This window comes from Talpa occidentalis, unplaced genomic scaffold, assembly GCF_014898055.3.
Source record: "Talpa occidentalis isolate TD23 unplaced genomic scaffold, MPIMG_talOcc4v2.1 talOcc4.8, whole genome shotgun sequence".
In the NCBI taxonomy this organism is placed as follows: domain Eukaryota; kingdom Metazoa; phylum Chordata; class Mammalia; order Eulipotyphla; family Talpidae; genus Talpa; species Talpa occidentalis.
The window spans coordinates 112744128-112758517 of record NW_023605194.1 but is presented as its reverse complement, the minus strand read 5'-3'; the positions used below and the strand labels follow the sequence as shown (position 1 = coordinate 112758517).

The 14390-nt window shown below is 41.5% G+C and overlaps 1 long non-coding RNA gene across 3 annotated transcripts in view; it reads right to left on the bottom strand.

The window, feature by feature from the left end:
* LOC119233453 (uncharacterized) overlaps positions 1-14390 on the bottom strand; it is a 161577-nt gene that overhangs the window by 126609 nt on the left and 20578 nt on the right. For all 3 annotated transcript variants that reach the window (XR_008549795.1, XR_005122399.2, XR_005122400.2), the window contains exon 3: positions 2504-2596. This is a non-coding gene — a long non-coding RNA (uncharacterized LOC119233453). The remainder of the gene's footprint in view (positions 1-2503; positions 2597-14390) is intronic.

Below are 14390 nucleotides of genomic sequence, written 5' to 3'. Positions count from 1 at the left end.
GTGGTGGATACTTGAACCTGCATTTGCCAGCCCCATAGAATTTGCATCCTAAGAATGAATTTAACCATCAGCACAGTGAAATAAAAATCAAGCAGGATTTCTAGGAGAGCCCCAAAGAGAATGCAGGAAAAAACCCTACTAAACTACTTGCTGAACAGGAACTTTTAAAGAGTGTGAAAGAGTAGAAAAAACAAACAGCAGTCAGTGTAGTGTCGTGACTTGAAGAGAGCTGGCACGTAACCTCTTCACTTTGTCCACCGCAGTGGGGGCTGTGGTAACGTCAGCGCCTGCAGAGCAAGGCCTGCGTTTGTCTCCCTCTATAGGCCTGAGGGTTACAGTACAATGTTGCTCAAACGTGAGTAACATACAGACCCCACTTTTAAGGTGAAAATCCCCTCATGGGTTGTCAACCTGTAATGTTTACATTTTTCATCTTCTTGTTTTGAGAATATGCATAAGACCACAAATATATCAAATGCTTACAATTTTTATGCAGCTATGAAATCATGAAAAGATTGTAATTCCAATAACATTCCAAAAATGCCACCAGAGATCAATCTAATAAGATAAAAGGGGGGAAGCCAGATCACCAATCACAATGTAGACAGGTCCTATGAGGTACGCAGGCCTGAACCTTCGAGACAACTGACTCAACATGCCCACTATTATTTTCTCTTGAAATAATTACACAAACCTCAGCTTTCACGGCACACCTGATGTCACATAAGTGTAAGCCCACATTCCACACTGACACATTATAACTACAGTCAACCCTTTCATAGATGTTCTATTGCCACCTGCACCTACCCCGTGATAAATAAAATTCACTTCAGTTAGATTTGGTGCATGTCCTCTGAGCAGCCCACCTGTGAAGGCATCACAGAGGCGGCTGAGGGGAGAGACCGCCGGCGATGAGTGGGGAAGGTTCTGCTATCTTTTGTCCCCTGACTGCCAGCTTGAGAAAATTCTGATGAGAGGACATGGCAAACACCCTTTCAGGGTGGGATTGCAAAATTTTGCTCCACTACACTGATCTGTTTTGAACTATTTGGAACTCACTATGGTTACAGTACTGCTTTTAACTGAGCTTTCAAGACTGAAAGAAAAAAAAATCACTCACAGGTAGGCAGCACCTGTAATTCACCAATTTAAATAAAAATTCTTTAAAAATTGTTTGACATCTGGTTCTATTGATCAGCTGTGATTTGGAGACATTCATGCTATAACTATCCACAGTCAATGTTCGTTAGAGTAACGTGTGCTGTATTTCCTGGGCCTATAAAACACACCTTTGAATTTCTACAGTGACCGAGCCTGTTTTTGCTTGGGCTTGTTCCAAAGCAAATTGGGGTCTGAACTGGAGCTGGGTCAGAGAAAGACATTATGGTCTGTTATTCTGTAGTGCTGAGTTGTCAACAGGCCACATAGCTAAAGGTGTCCCTGCTCCCTTTGTGCTCTGCGCCTGCCTCCCCCACCCTGGAGGAACAACTGTAGGGAGGTGGGTGACCGAGCCAAATCCTGAGGTCACGCTCACCAGCTACCGCATCCTGGGGTACCATCCAGTCCTGCTTTCACTTCGGTAAAGCAATGGCAATCATGAGGAGAGTCTAACGAGATGCAGGTAAATTCCTAAGAGGAAGCTTGGTACTAGGACACACGCCTTGAATATTAGCTGTTATCATTGTCCCATTTAACAAATTAGGTTGGAGTCAACCATTTCTTCTTTCTGCTTGAAACTCAACTGGCCTCTGAGTCTGTGGAGGGTAGGGATCACACCTCCCTTCCTCTGAACCTGCAGTCCTGAGCTCACAACACTCAATCAAGGGGGTTTGAACTGAAGAGAGGGAATAGAATTGGAAAATTGTTTGAGAGAGCAAAGAGATTGCAACCAAGCGAAAGGACAAAAATGAGTAATTTTCACTTTGCAGTGGAGGATAGTAATATCCGTGTGTCACCATAGAGTCAACCTCTGTCCCCAACATAATTTCATCTCAATGCATTTAACAAGTTATTCCTCATGGTACCTTCAGGTAGGCTATTGACAGCAATTCTGTAACTACAGGCTGTTTTCGCTGCTGCAAAATAGACCTGTAATGCTAATGAGCAAACCTTTCTGAAAGTCTTACCCTGAGGGGCTAGACATGCTTTTTGATCTGGGTGTTGGAGATATACTCTTACATTTGCACACTTGACGATCTATTTGTTACATTTCAAAACAAAAAATTGAAAAGCCCTTTGCCCATCGATAGCAATTCCATCTGACACCTGCTACAAGCTGATGGCGCCTCCCTCACATGCCCCAACGCACGGCTCCAGGAGCCACCCTGTGTGTAAGCAGCACCCAATCCCAGAAAAATCTCCCATTACTCACTTTGAATAAGCAAAGACCTCGAGGTTTCAAAACACTGAAGCATTTTTGTTAAAGAGCACCCAAAAATTAATGTTCAGGGCATCTCTCCACCAGAGGGAGCCAACACAGTCAGAATATTAAGAATTTACTGACCTTATCAGGCCACCAGTCCGGTTTTCCCTGCAGGATGGGGGGTTCTTCTCACGCAGGGGGTGCTTCTCACGCCCAGGGTCCATTTCCGGGTTCCTAGTGGGCATGTGAAATTTGACTGATGTCATATTTAGTTCATGGCTTTATTTTTGTTTTAATAATTGGAGGCAACTCACTTTGGAGGCTTTGACACTAATAATGATAGTAACACTAATAAGGCCTAGGGTAAATGGACACCCCAAATAAGAACGCTTTCCATGTTATGAAGGACTTTTAGGTCAAGAAAGGCGTGCTGGCAGTTTTTCTCCTTTGGGCAAGAATTTAATTTATAAAGTCAGTTTGTGCCCATTGGAGATGAAAAAACAGCCACCATGGCATCAGTGTGGAGCCAACACTAGCAGGATGCAAATGAGAAGAAAGCACACTGGTGAGGCCTGGGATATGGGGTGGGCCTCTGGGGATGACTCCCCTCCCCTCCCAGGCATCTCTGTCCAGGGCAATGCACACCCATATGTGCTCATCCCAGGGAAATCCAAAATGTTTGATAAATGGTGGAGTGAAATCTGCCCTCTATGTGTGCAGTGGATAGATTGCCTAAAGGTGATTGGGCAAAACAGGAGCTACTAACAAACATTACTTAACCTCTTGTTGGCCTTGTGTTGAATCATAAAACATTGTATCTAATATGCATTTTTTTTAACAATTGCTATCAAATTCCATTACTAACCAGGATTTGTGTACTGCTATGTGCCCATCTAAGTGAGTAGATTATGAAAGTCAAAGTTGCAGAAGAATCTAGGTTCATGTCTTATGAGGGAATATTCATCAGCCTGGACAGGAATTGTGTTTCTATTTATCATCTCATTACCTAAGAAAATTGCTTACGTAAAGATTCCTTGACATGAGCTACTGACCTGTGACAGTATGTTTACTGAAATTGAATACATGACTTAAAGAACATATAATTTAAGTACTCTTGTGAAAAACCAAAAGATAAATCTTTTAGAACAGGATAAGGAAAAATTCTTGCATTAAAAGCACACTAATAGGGCCTCCCTGGTGGTGCAGGCAGTTGAGCACAGTGCTGTGAAGCTGTGAGCAGCCTCTGCAGTGCCGGTTTGATCCCCGCTGGCCTTGGAGCAACCCACATGGTGCAGCAGACCTCTCCTGTCTCGCCCGCTGCTCCCCTCAGCAGTATATTTCGTCAGTCAGCCTGTTCTGTTCCCCCCTCTCTCTCTGGTGAATCCTCTCACCCTCCCGCGCATCTGGCCTGTACCCCGGTTCTTGTATAAATAAAATAAATCTTTAAAAAAAAAAAAGCACACTAATAGCTAACCTGATTAACAGTAGCCTAAAGAAGAACACAAATGTGAAATTTCCTATTTCCTTCTCTCCAAATTTTAGTTCTTAAGCTTTATCTATAAAATGACCGTGTGAAAATACAGTATTAACCAGATTGCGTATTTTAATGTTGGTGTGTTACAGAAGCCATGAACCACAGTAGACTTGGGATATAACCTCCCTCCCAACTTCGCATCTCTTTGGCTGTGGATCTTTGGCAAACTATCTTGTCCATATGTTTCTGTTTTCTCACAGAGTTATTGTGTAGAATAAGGAGATGGTTACAGGTAAAAACACTTAGATTACTACTGAGCACAGAGTAATCGCTCAATAAATACTAGTTATTATCACTGGCTTCATATTATGCCATCACATGCTCCCTTTGTAGCTAATGGGCTGAACTAACCCAATTTGCACTAATTTGTCAAGAATATCCAAATAAATTCATGTGAAATTACTCCTAAAGAAAGAGAACCTTGTATATAGAAAAGACATGCTTAGCACCTTCTTTGGAGATGCCAGTTTCTCTCCAGGAATCTACTGATTATATACTCTTCAGATGTCATAACTGGATAGTCAGAGCCCTTGAAGATGTTTCTTGGGTTACTACTTAGGAAAAACTCTGAGAAAACCATGGCAAACATTAGCTTTCAACGTGCTTCATTCCTGATATTGATATTTTGATATCAGGATAAAGGGAGCATGAGAATCCTGATTAGTTTACTAATTCTCTTCATCTTATACAGTTTTCACCTGTTACCTCATCACTGATTAACATACACACATAAAGCACACATTTTTATTTCACACTCCCCACTTTAAAAATGAGAGAAGATGATATAAGGTTGTTATACAGGCACACAGACCTTAGTGTTTATGTTTTGAATGTTTCAGGGAAAATGAATATTACAATAAATATTTGTATCCTGACCTTAATGTCCTTTTCTAGTCTTATAAGTTCTATGATTCATTCTACATATGACACAAAACCCATTCTAGATTTATTAATACTATCACAGAAACATGGCAGACTAGTCTCATGTTGAATTTGAAATTGGAGAGGATGTTATGATTTAGAGTACTTAATTTCATTCATTCAGTCATTCCTATTATGTAGAGACAGACAAACCATGGGTAAGTTTTTTTCTGATTGAGTTTCTTAATCTTTTTTTAGAAAAAGAATTTAATCGAGATGTAATTGCATGAGATGCACTTAACCATTATTAAGTGTACAATTCAGTGGCATTTGGTATATTTCTAATGTGGTGCAACCACCACCTATCTCTAGTTTAATTTTTTTATTACATCAGAAAAATACCCCATTCCCATTAAATAATTCCTCTATTTCCCCTCCTTATCCCATCCCTTGATACCACTAATCCTTATTTTGCCTCTATGGACTAGGGTATTTAAGGATATATCATATAAAAGAGATCATACAATATATGACTTTATATCCAACATTATGTTTTTGAGGTTCCACTAAGAACCTCATTCTTGTTTATTTTTCAGCAATATCCTAGTGTGTGTGCGTGTGTGTGTGTGTGTGTGTGTATCACAATTTATCCATTCATTCACTGAAGAGCATTTGGGTTGTTTCTACCGTTGGGCTCCTATGAATAGTGTTGCTATACACATTCATATATAAGTTTCTGTGCAGACATATGTTTAATTTCTCTTGGGTATATACCTATAAGTGGAATTGTTGGGTAATATAACAATTCTATGCTTCACTATTTTAGTAACTGCCAAACTGTTTTTCCACAGTGGAAAATCATACCAGCAGTGTACAAAGGTTCTTATTTCTTGCCCACACTGAGACCCTTGCCAACATTTAGTTTCTATTTTTGTTGTTTTTATTAAAGTCATTAAAATGAATTTATTAATAGTCATTTATTAAAATCAATCACTCACTTTATTAAAGTGGGTGTGAAGTGGTATCTCATTGTGGTTTTGATTTGCATTTTCTTAATGACCAATGATATTGGATATCTTTTCACATGCTTATTGGCCATTTGTGTATCTTCTTTGGAGAAATGTCTATTAATACTCAGTCTATTTTTAAAATTGGGTTGTTTGTCTTTTCAGTGGTTAAGTTGAAAGAGTTCTTACTATATTCTGGATATTAAACCCTTATAAAATACATGATTTACAGATATATTCTCTCATTCTGTATGCTGCATTCACATTTTTTATAACATCCTTTGATGCATAAACATTTTAAATTTTTATAAAGTTCAATTTGTTTTTTCTTCTGTTGCTTGTGCTTTTGATGTCAAATCTAAGAAACCAATGCTAAATCCATGCCCATCCTCAAATTTATGCGGAACTTCAAGGAGAGTCAAACATTATTTTAAAAAGAAAAAGTCAGAGCATATACACTTTCCAATTTCAAAATTTACCACAAAGCTACAGTAATCAGAATAGTGTGGTACTGGCATCAGGGTAGATATATAGACCAGTGAAATGGAACTGAGTTTCCAAAAATAACCCAAAATACGTAGGGTCAATTGATTTTGACAAGGATACCAACACCATTCAACGAGAGGAAGACTTCTCTTCAACAAATGGTATTGGTAGAGATGCAAAACCAAGTGAAAAAGAATGACACTATCCCCCTACCGCACACCATATACAAAAACTGACTCAAAATGAAGAGCGATATAAATATAAAAGTTAAAACAATAAAACTATTAGAAGAAAACATAGGGTTAAATATTTACCACGGATAATTTAAATCCAATGATAATTCTCCACTCCAGTTGAAAATGAACATCTTCTCCATTTTAATTTTTCCCAATGACTATGGGAGGTAGCAATGCTGACTGACTTGGGTTTCATATCTGTCATCCTCCTGTCCATTAGGATAGAGACTTCATGAGAATCCTTGAAGGTATTCCAAAAGAAAGCAAAAGAGGGCCTCCTTGGTGGCGCAGCGGTTGAGCGCTGGGTTGGGAAGCTGCCCGCAGCCTCTGCAGTGCCAGTTCGATCCCTGGCTGCTCCCCGGCCACCGGAGGAGGGTCCCACATGGCGCGCAGACCTCTCCTGCCGCCCGCTGCTCCCCTCAGCAGTGTACTGCAGTCCTTCTGCCTGCTCTGCTCCCCGCTCTGGCTCTGGTGAATTCTCTCACCCTCCTGCGCTTCTTTCTGACTGTACCCAGTGCTTGTATAAATAAATAAATCTTTAAAAAAAAAAAAAAGCAAAAGAATCAAGTGTCTACATAATCCTAACAAAAAGTATAATGGCCATGAGTAATAAAAATAAAACCGAAATACACAATATAAATCAAATGCATCCTTTGATTTCTAAATTATTTTGCCAGACTGACTAATTTTCTCTGATCTTCTCTCTTACCCCATAATTTATTAGGAGTAGTTGATGTAGTGGTTAAGGGCACAGATCCTGGGTTTGAAGCCCAATGCCACTTCCATCACTTAGCTGCATGTCTTTTATTTAACCTCTCTCCATATCTCAGGTCCCTCATCTCATGGGTTGTTGCCTCATATAAAATGGGTACTTTTAAAGTGTGTGCTATTTTTTTTTTTATTTAGGACTGACAGAGGATGGAGAAGGCAATAGAGGCATTTTTATGCTTCCTAAAGTCCTGATCCATGAATATACCCAGAGTTCCTAGAAAAAAGCAGTTCATGGGGTGGCCATGAGTATATGCCTTGTAAGATTTCCAACTATGGAGACTGTAATTGACCAAAGGCCCTTGCTGCTATGTTCTGAAATCCATCCAGAGACCTCACTTCTCACCAGCTACTCCCAGCCAAGTGCTGCTGGAATGCCAAGGGAGAGCATCCCTTGTCTTCGGCTTGAGTACTTCTTGCCAGCCTTGTTCAAACTTCCTCACTCTGAAGAGCTAAACCTTCCATCCTGCTTTGTCTTCAAACTGGATTGGTCTTGCTTCGTGGTTTTAGGACTCTCCCAGTCTTTCCTGACTTCCTGCCTATTTTCTCTCAACCTTTACATCTCATTTTATTGTCAGATTCTTAGAGAACTTGGCCTAATACAGTTTGGCCTTCAAAGCACTCTTGGATATGACCTTTCCTATTTTCTACCTTTTCTCCCACCTCTTAGCTACATGTACCTTCTAGTCTTGCTTTCCAAAGATTGCCTAACGGCTTCCCATCTCTGAGCCTGTGTCCATACCCCTTCTCTGAGAAAGCATGTAGCACCAGGCCATTTTTCCCTGTTGGATCCCACCTGTCATTGATCATGCATCTCAAATGTCACCTCTTCTAAGCCTTTTAAGATCTACCAGTCCCTCTTTCCCTTCTTCTCTAAGCCTCCAGGACTCTTGCCTTTGAAAATTTTTATAAGGTTATTAACAGTTGTGTAACTCTCTCTTACTTGGAACCTTCAAAATTGTCGGACTTGTATAGAATAGCCACTCAATATTTATAGAATATAATTGGAAACTGAAGGGGAATTCTATTCTAGTGAATTTATTTTTGACATTCAAGATTTCTAACCACACACATCCATTTTGCTTGATATAGCAACACAACGAAGTTAGGTAAATAAGAAAAAAAAATGCTTATGTTTCAAAGCACTTAGGGCAGGATGAAGCACGTAGTAATTTTAAAATCTGCTTAAAATTTCTCATCAAATTTGGTTGATTTTTTTTTCCCCAAGAGTCGATGACTTGGAATTTTAAAATAGTTTTGGTTTGTCTACATAGATGAAGAGCAACTCAGGGCCCAGGAAAAGTAGTTGTCGAAGAACGCTTCCTCCACTTGTCTAGATCTTCTGTTTGAATTCTTCAGATAGAGAAAAGTGACATCATGCAGTTTTAAGGAATTTTCTTAGGTTGAAGCAAGATGAGAGGGTACTGATGAGCTCAATACACAGAGAATGTGATTCTTACATCGGCCTGATCATTTGTGGTCATTATTGTGGTTGACATTTATCAAATGTATCTTTTTTACTTTAAATCCTTTCAGCAGACTTATCCTTACATTATAGCCAGGAAGTTGAGGTGTTGAGATACTGGATGATTTGCCCCTGCAACATCAAGTCATGCTGCTGGTCACTGACCAAAACCTTTGAGAATTTATCGTAGGTGTCCAAAAGATATGTCATCCTATAAAATTCACCCTCGTCCAGAGGTTTGGGAGCCATGTTCGTAGGCACGGCTGTCCTTGGATTGAAGGCAAGGGCTGTCGTCTGGCCAGGGTACATGCAGCAGGGCCAGCTCCACAGCTCTGGGCAGAGGGCTGTAACTCTTTAACTTGGGACTCTGACCATTTCCACTTAGGAAGGTAACACACAGGTATGAACTTCGCAGGTGGGAAGCAGGAAGAGGGTGGCAGGTGCCAGGAGCAGCTCGTACCTGCAAGGCTCATTTATTAATGATTTAACAAGAGTGATCACATGAGATAACTTCCGCTCTCCCCTGCCCTCATAGTTCTCACTAACAGGCCTGGAAACCTAACAAGATGGACGGCCCCAGCAAGGAGGAAGGCGAGGACAGCGACTTCACCAGCATTCCTCTCACGGATGACAGAGGTAAGGAAGAACCTGGTGATTCTCAAAGATAGAACCCAGCCACTGCTCAGTGGTTGTTCAAAAACGGAGCTTTTCATGATTTTTACTATAATGGCAAACCATTCGCCTTATAGAAATCAGGGGAAAAAAAAAAAAAACAACCCACAGCTACAAAAATAAAACATAAAGGTTTTAATGAAGAGCTATTTTTCTCCTTCCTTTTAAATTAAGAGATTATTTTTAAGATTCCTGTGGTTGGATTACACCTACTTAAAAAAAGTATCAGTACATAAAGATACAAATGTTCATTTCCTAAAAGCTTGGGAAACGTGACCTCAAAGTTGTTACTAAAACAACCAATGATCTTATTACCATATTTTGTTCATTTAGTCCGTTTCTTCTCTAATTTGTAAAATATTGCTATTTCTGAAAAATGAACTAGAATTTGCTGCAGTGCACTTCAAGGATTTTTTCAGAAAATGTCTGTTTTTTAAGCCAGGACAAAGTTTGCTGAATGCAATGTGAGAGAAGGGAAAAAGAGGGGAGCGGTTTTAAAATGCTGACGGCAGGGAAAACTGCGGGTCATCGAACATCCTGGAGAAAACAGACAGTGCTGAATTGCACAGTGTAAACTGGAAACCCTTCAAACCTACAGACACCCACGTCTCGGGTGGGGGGGTGTGCACGTGTGGATGCTGTCTTGTAGCGCGTAGTGAGAAGCCAGCAAGACTGCAGCTAAGCAATGGGGTTGCTGGTTTTGATGAACAGAGAGCAGAGCATGAATATTTAACATCAATTGCTCTTTCATACAGCCACGCTTCTCCACTTTCTCCCTAAATGCTCAGTTTCAAAAAGCCTCTTTCTAAAGTGCGGCCAGACAATTAGCACACACCGCCAGCCTGCCTGAGCTAAGCGGCCCCTCCTGGCACCGCATAAACATGCCGGGCTTTGGAAATCAAAGCCAGCCTTTCTGCCTTTCTGCACCGAGGAAAGGTACAAGGTGCTGGGGTTGTTGAAGAAATGGCATGCCGCTGGCTTTAATATGTTCCCACCAGGGTGTTTTTGAAAAAGACAGAGCTGCAGAACACACTGAAGAAAACAAAGACGGAATAAAACTGTTCTGAGCTTCTCGAAAGCTCCATGAGCCTGTACGTGGGGAGCCCTAGATGCTGTGGGCGGGTGCAGCTAGCTCAGTGCCTGCTTGCTCGGAATTCACCCAGCCTGGCACTCTCACTCCTGGTAACTGGGCCGTTCCTGGAGGCAGGATCATCAGTGTGGCTAAGGGAAGGGAGTCTCTCTCATCCAGACCCTGGCCCTGCACGGACCTTGTCCCTGTCTTCTGTCACTGCGCCGCCAGCAGAGAGCGAGCAGGAGCAGGGCAAGGGTTGCAATTCAGCCCTCCAGCCCCCAGCCAGTACAGATTGTGAGAGGCCTACATCCACGTCCAGCTAGCTACCCAGGTCTGCGGTCTGGGGTGGATGCTGGATTAACTGGGGTGAGGGAAGCTGTCCTCCTAGCTGGCAGTGGCAGGGAGGGCTCCCTGTTCCCAGTCAGACCGCCTCTCTTGGGTTAGGCATTTCAGAATCTTAAGGCACCAAGGGCCTTAAGGGATGGTCCGACTGGCAACCAGGGAGGAAAGCCACAGACCACTCCCCAGTCTAGCTGTTTCAGAACTCCAAGGTGGCAAATGGAAAGTGTTTCAAAACTTGTGACAACATGGACTCACACACCTTGCTTTTTTTGTTTTTTGCGGAAACCAAATTTGATGGGGTAGCTTCGGTTAGCTCATGTTAACAAGAGATTCTTGGTCTTAGATTAAATAAAAATAGGAAAATACATTATCTTGAAATAAAAGCAGTTGGTGTAGTAGACATAATTCATACAAATAGCGCAGTCTGTGCCAGAGTAAGGCATGGAGAGGGTATTGTCCATGTATGAAGAGGTTCTGTAACTTTTCTTTTTGTAACAGAGACCGGCACGCTACTGCACAGCGTGAAGGTGGTGGCAGCCCCACCTTGGGCACGTCTGTTGTGCTCACTTCATGTCACATATTTTTAGCAATCAAGTACTCTTGAATTAAAGTTTGTTGAAGACATGGTGGTATCGCACACTTTACACAGACTCTCTAGTACAGTGTAAACATAACTACTAGATGCTCTGGGAAGCCAAGACCTCGTGTGACTCCCTCTACTGTGACATATGCTGTCACGCAGTGAGTGACCCAGGCCTGCAATACCTCCAGCTGTTCTGCACCTGCATTATACCTATGCATGAAAAGGGGGCTAGAGAGGTTGCACAACTTGCCCCAGATACACTCCAGCTAGCCATGTGTGGGTCTAGAAGCTGCTAGACATGAAGGCACATGCGAGGACAAATTATCTTTGCTTCTGAATGCATGTAGTCGGGCCTTCACTTCCCTGGAGCTGATTGCCAACAAGACAGCTTTTGACCCAGTCCTCATCAGCTCTTACACCCCCATCCCCAGTCCGTCTGACACTGTTTCTTGTCTTCTTCGGAGGATGGCAAGAGCAAGAACATATTTGCTAAGTCTGGGGAAACGTTTGTTGGCGAGGGGGCCAAAGGCATTAGTTAAATTTTGGATTTCAAGTCCTTCGCCAATCCTACTCCTGACAGTGTTGGAGCCCTGAAAACAGGCCGTGGTGGCAGGTGTTCAAATCACAACCCAGTCATGCCCGTAACTTCATCTGTAGGTTAGTTGTATGGATTTCAGAAAAAAAGGTCTGCCAGCCTGTAATGTCTACCCCACTGGTTCCCAAACTGTGGGCCAAGAGGCCCAGGGGACTGAGCAAACCCACATGTGTCTCAGCCTCTGTCAGACACTGTGAATGACTGGCTCTGTCAGACACATTGAATGGCTGTCCATGACGTCTCTTTCAGTGCTGTGATAGAAGGCAAGTTTTGTGTAGAGCAGGTAAGGAAAGTGTCAGTTGGAAAATCCGGGGAAGTTGTCCTGTGCCCAATAAGTATGTGTACCCCATAAGTAATTGTGCTTAAGAGTAAGATGAAAAAAGAAATTGAAATTTCTTTCAATTTAGATGTAGTGTTTTTTCAAATGGATACCAAGTTTGAAGGACATAAATGCCTACTAAGGTGTTTAGACCTAAATACTTGATGCAGGGAACTGCATGGTGTTTCTCTGGGCTTCAGAGCACTGTGAAACATAGACTTCAAGACATCATGGACCTGGATGGTCTGGGGATCTCTGGTCTAGGCAATACCAAAGTCGGACCGGCCTTCCCCTGGTGGGAGATAAACAACGCCGAACAAAGACATTTGATAGCATTGATTTCTCCTTCCTCCCTGTGTTTCTGCTCTCTTGGCTTCAACGCTCCCACATTTCTCAGGTTGCCCTTAGGCCTCCCTTTCTTCATTCTCATGCTCCCTGGGGAACCCTCTCCCTCAAGTGTTTCCCCAAGATTCGATCTTCGGCCTAGTTTTATTCCCTTTCTAGTCACACATCTCTAGAGGACCTCATCTACCCCTCCTAGTTCCAGTCTTGCTGCCCAAACTACATAACAGTGACTGGAAAACAGAAGTTTCACACTCAGAAACCTTCAGGGCCAGGCAGGATATATCGAGGATAGAGGCCATGATATGTCCTCATTTATTACGCTCTCATTCCAAAATAAGCTGTTGAAATTTCAGGTCTTTATCCAGCTTATTAGGTTTTTCATCATGCACCCTTTGTTTTTCACTTTTATTTTAACATGGTAAGAACATTTAATATGAAATTACCATCTTAACATATTTTTAAGTGTACAAAACAGTACTATTCACTATAGGCACTGCCTCTGGCAATCATTCTATTCTTTGCCTCTATTGGCTATTTTAGATATCTCATATAACGGGAATTATACAGTATTTGTCCTTCTGCAACTAGCTTATTATATTTCACACAATGATCTCCAGATTTAGCCATGTTGTGGAGTTTTGTAGGATTTCTTTCTTTTTTAAGGCCAAATAATATTTCATCAAATTTATAGGTCACATTTTTTAAGTATTTATTTGTTCATGGACATTTAGGTTGTTTCCACAACTTGGCTTTTGTAAACAATGAATATGAGAGTGCTAATATCTCCGTAAGTTACTGATTTTAATTCTTTTTGAGAAATATACAGAATAGAATTTCTAGAGCATATAGCAATTCTATTTTTAACTTTTGGAGAAATCTCCACACTGTTTTCCATAGGTGCTGCACCATTTTACATTCCCACCAACAATGTATAGTGATTCAATTTCTCTACATCTTCACCAACGCTTGTCTTTTTTTTCAGCAGTCATCCTATCAGGTGTAAGATGATACATTATTATGGTTTTGATTTTCATATCCCTGATGTTGAGCATCTCTTCATGTACCTATCGGCCATTTGTGTAGCTTCTTTGATAAAACATTTCTTCAAGTCAGGCCTCCGCGGTGGCGCAGCAGTTGAGCACTGGGCTGCAAAGCTCCCGGCAGCCTCTGCAGCGCTGGTTCAATCCCCGGCCACCGGCGAGGGTCCCACATGGCACGCAGACCTCTCCCGCCACTCCCGCTGCTCCCCTCAGCAGTGTACTTTGTCATTCTGCCTGTTCTGCTCCCTGCTCTGGCTCTGATGAATTCTCTCACCCTCCCATGTTTCTGACTGTACCCAGTGCTTGTATGAATAAATAAATAAATCTTTAAAAAAAAATTTCTTCAAAACATTTCTTCAAGTCCTTTACCCATTTTAAGTCTGATATTAGTGGGATTTTTGTTGTTGTTGTTGTTATTGAGTTGCAGGAGCTCATTATATGTTTTAGAAATTAACCCCTGTATTGTTTCCTTCACTATGCAGAGGTTTTTCAGTTTAGTCTTGTCTCACCTTTTTTTTTTTTCCTTTTGTTTCCTGTGCTTTTGGTGACATATCTATGATATTATTGCTAAGACCAACATCATGAAGTTTTTCCTCTATATTTTCTTCTAGGAGCTTTACAGCTTCTGGACTCACCTACATTTAAGACTCTAATCCACTTTGAGTTGACTTTTGTATGGTGTAAGACAGAAGTCCAGCTTAAT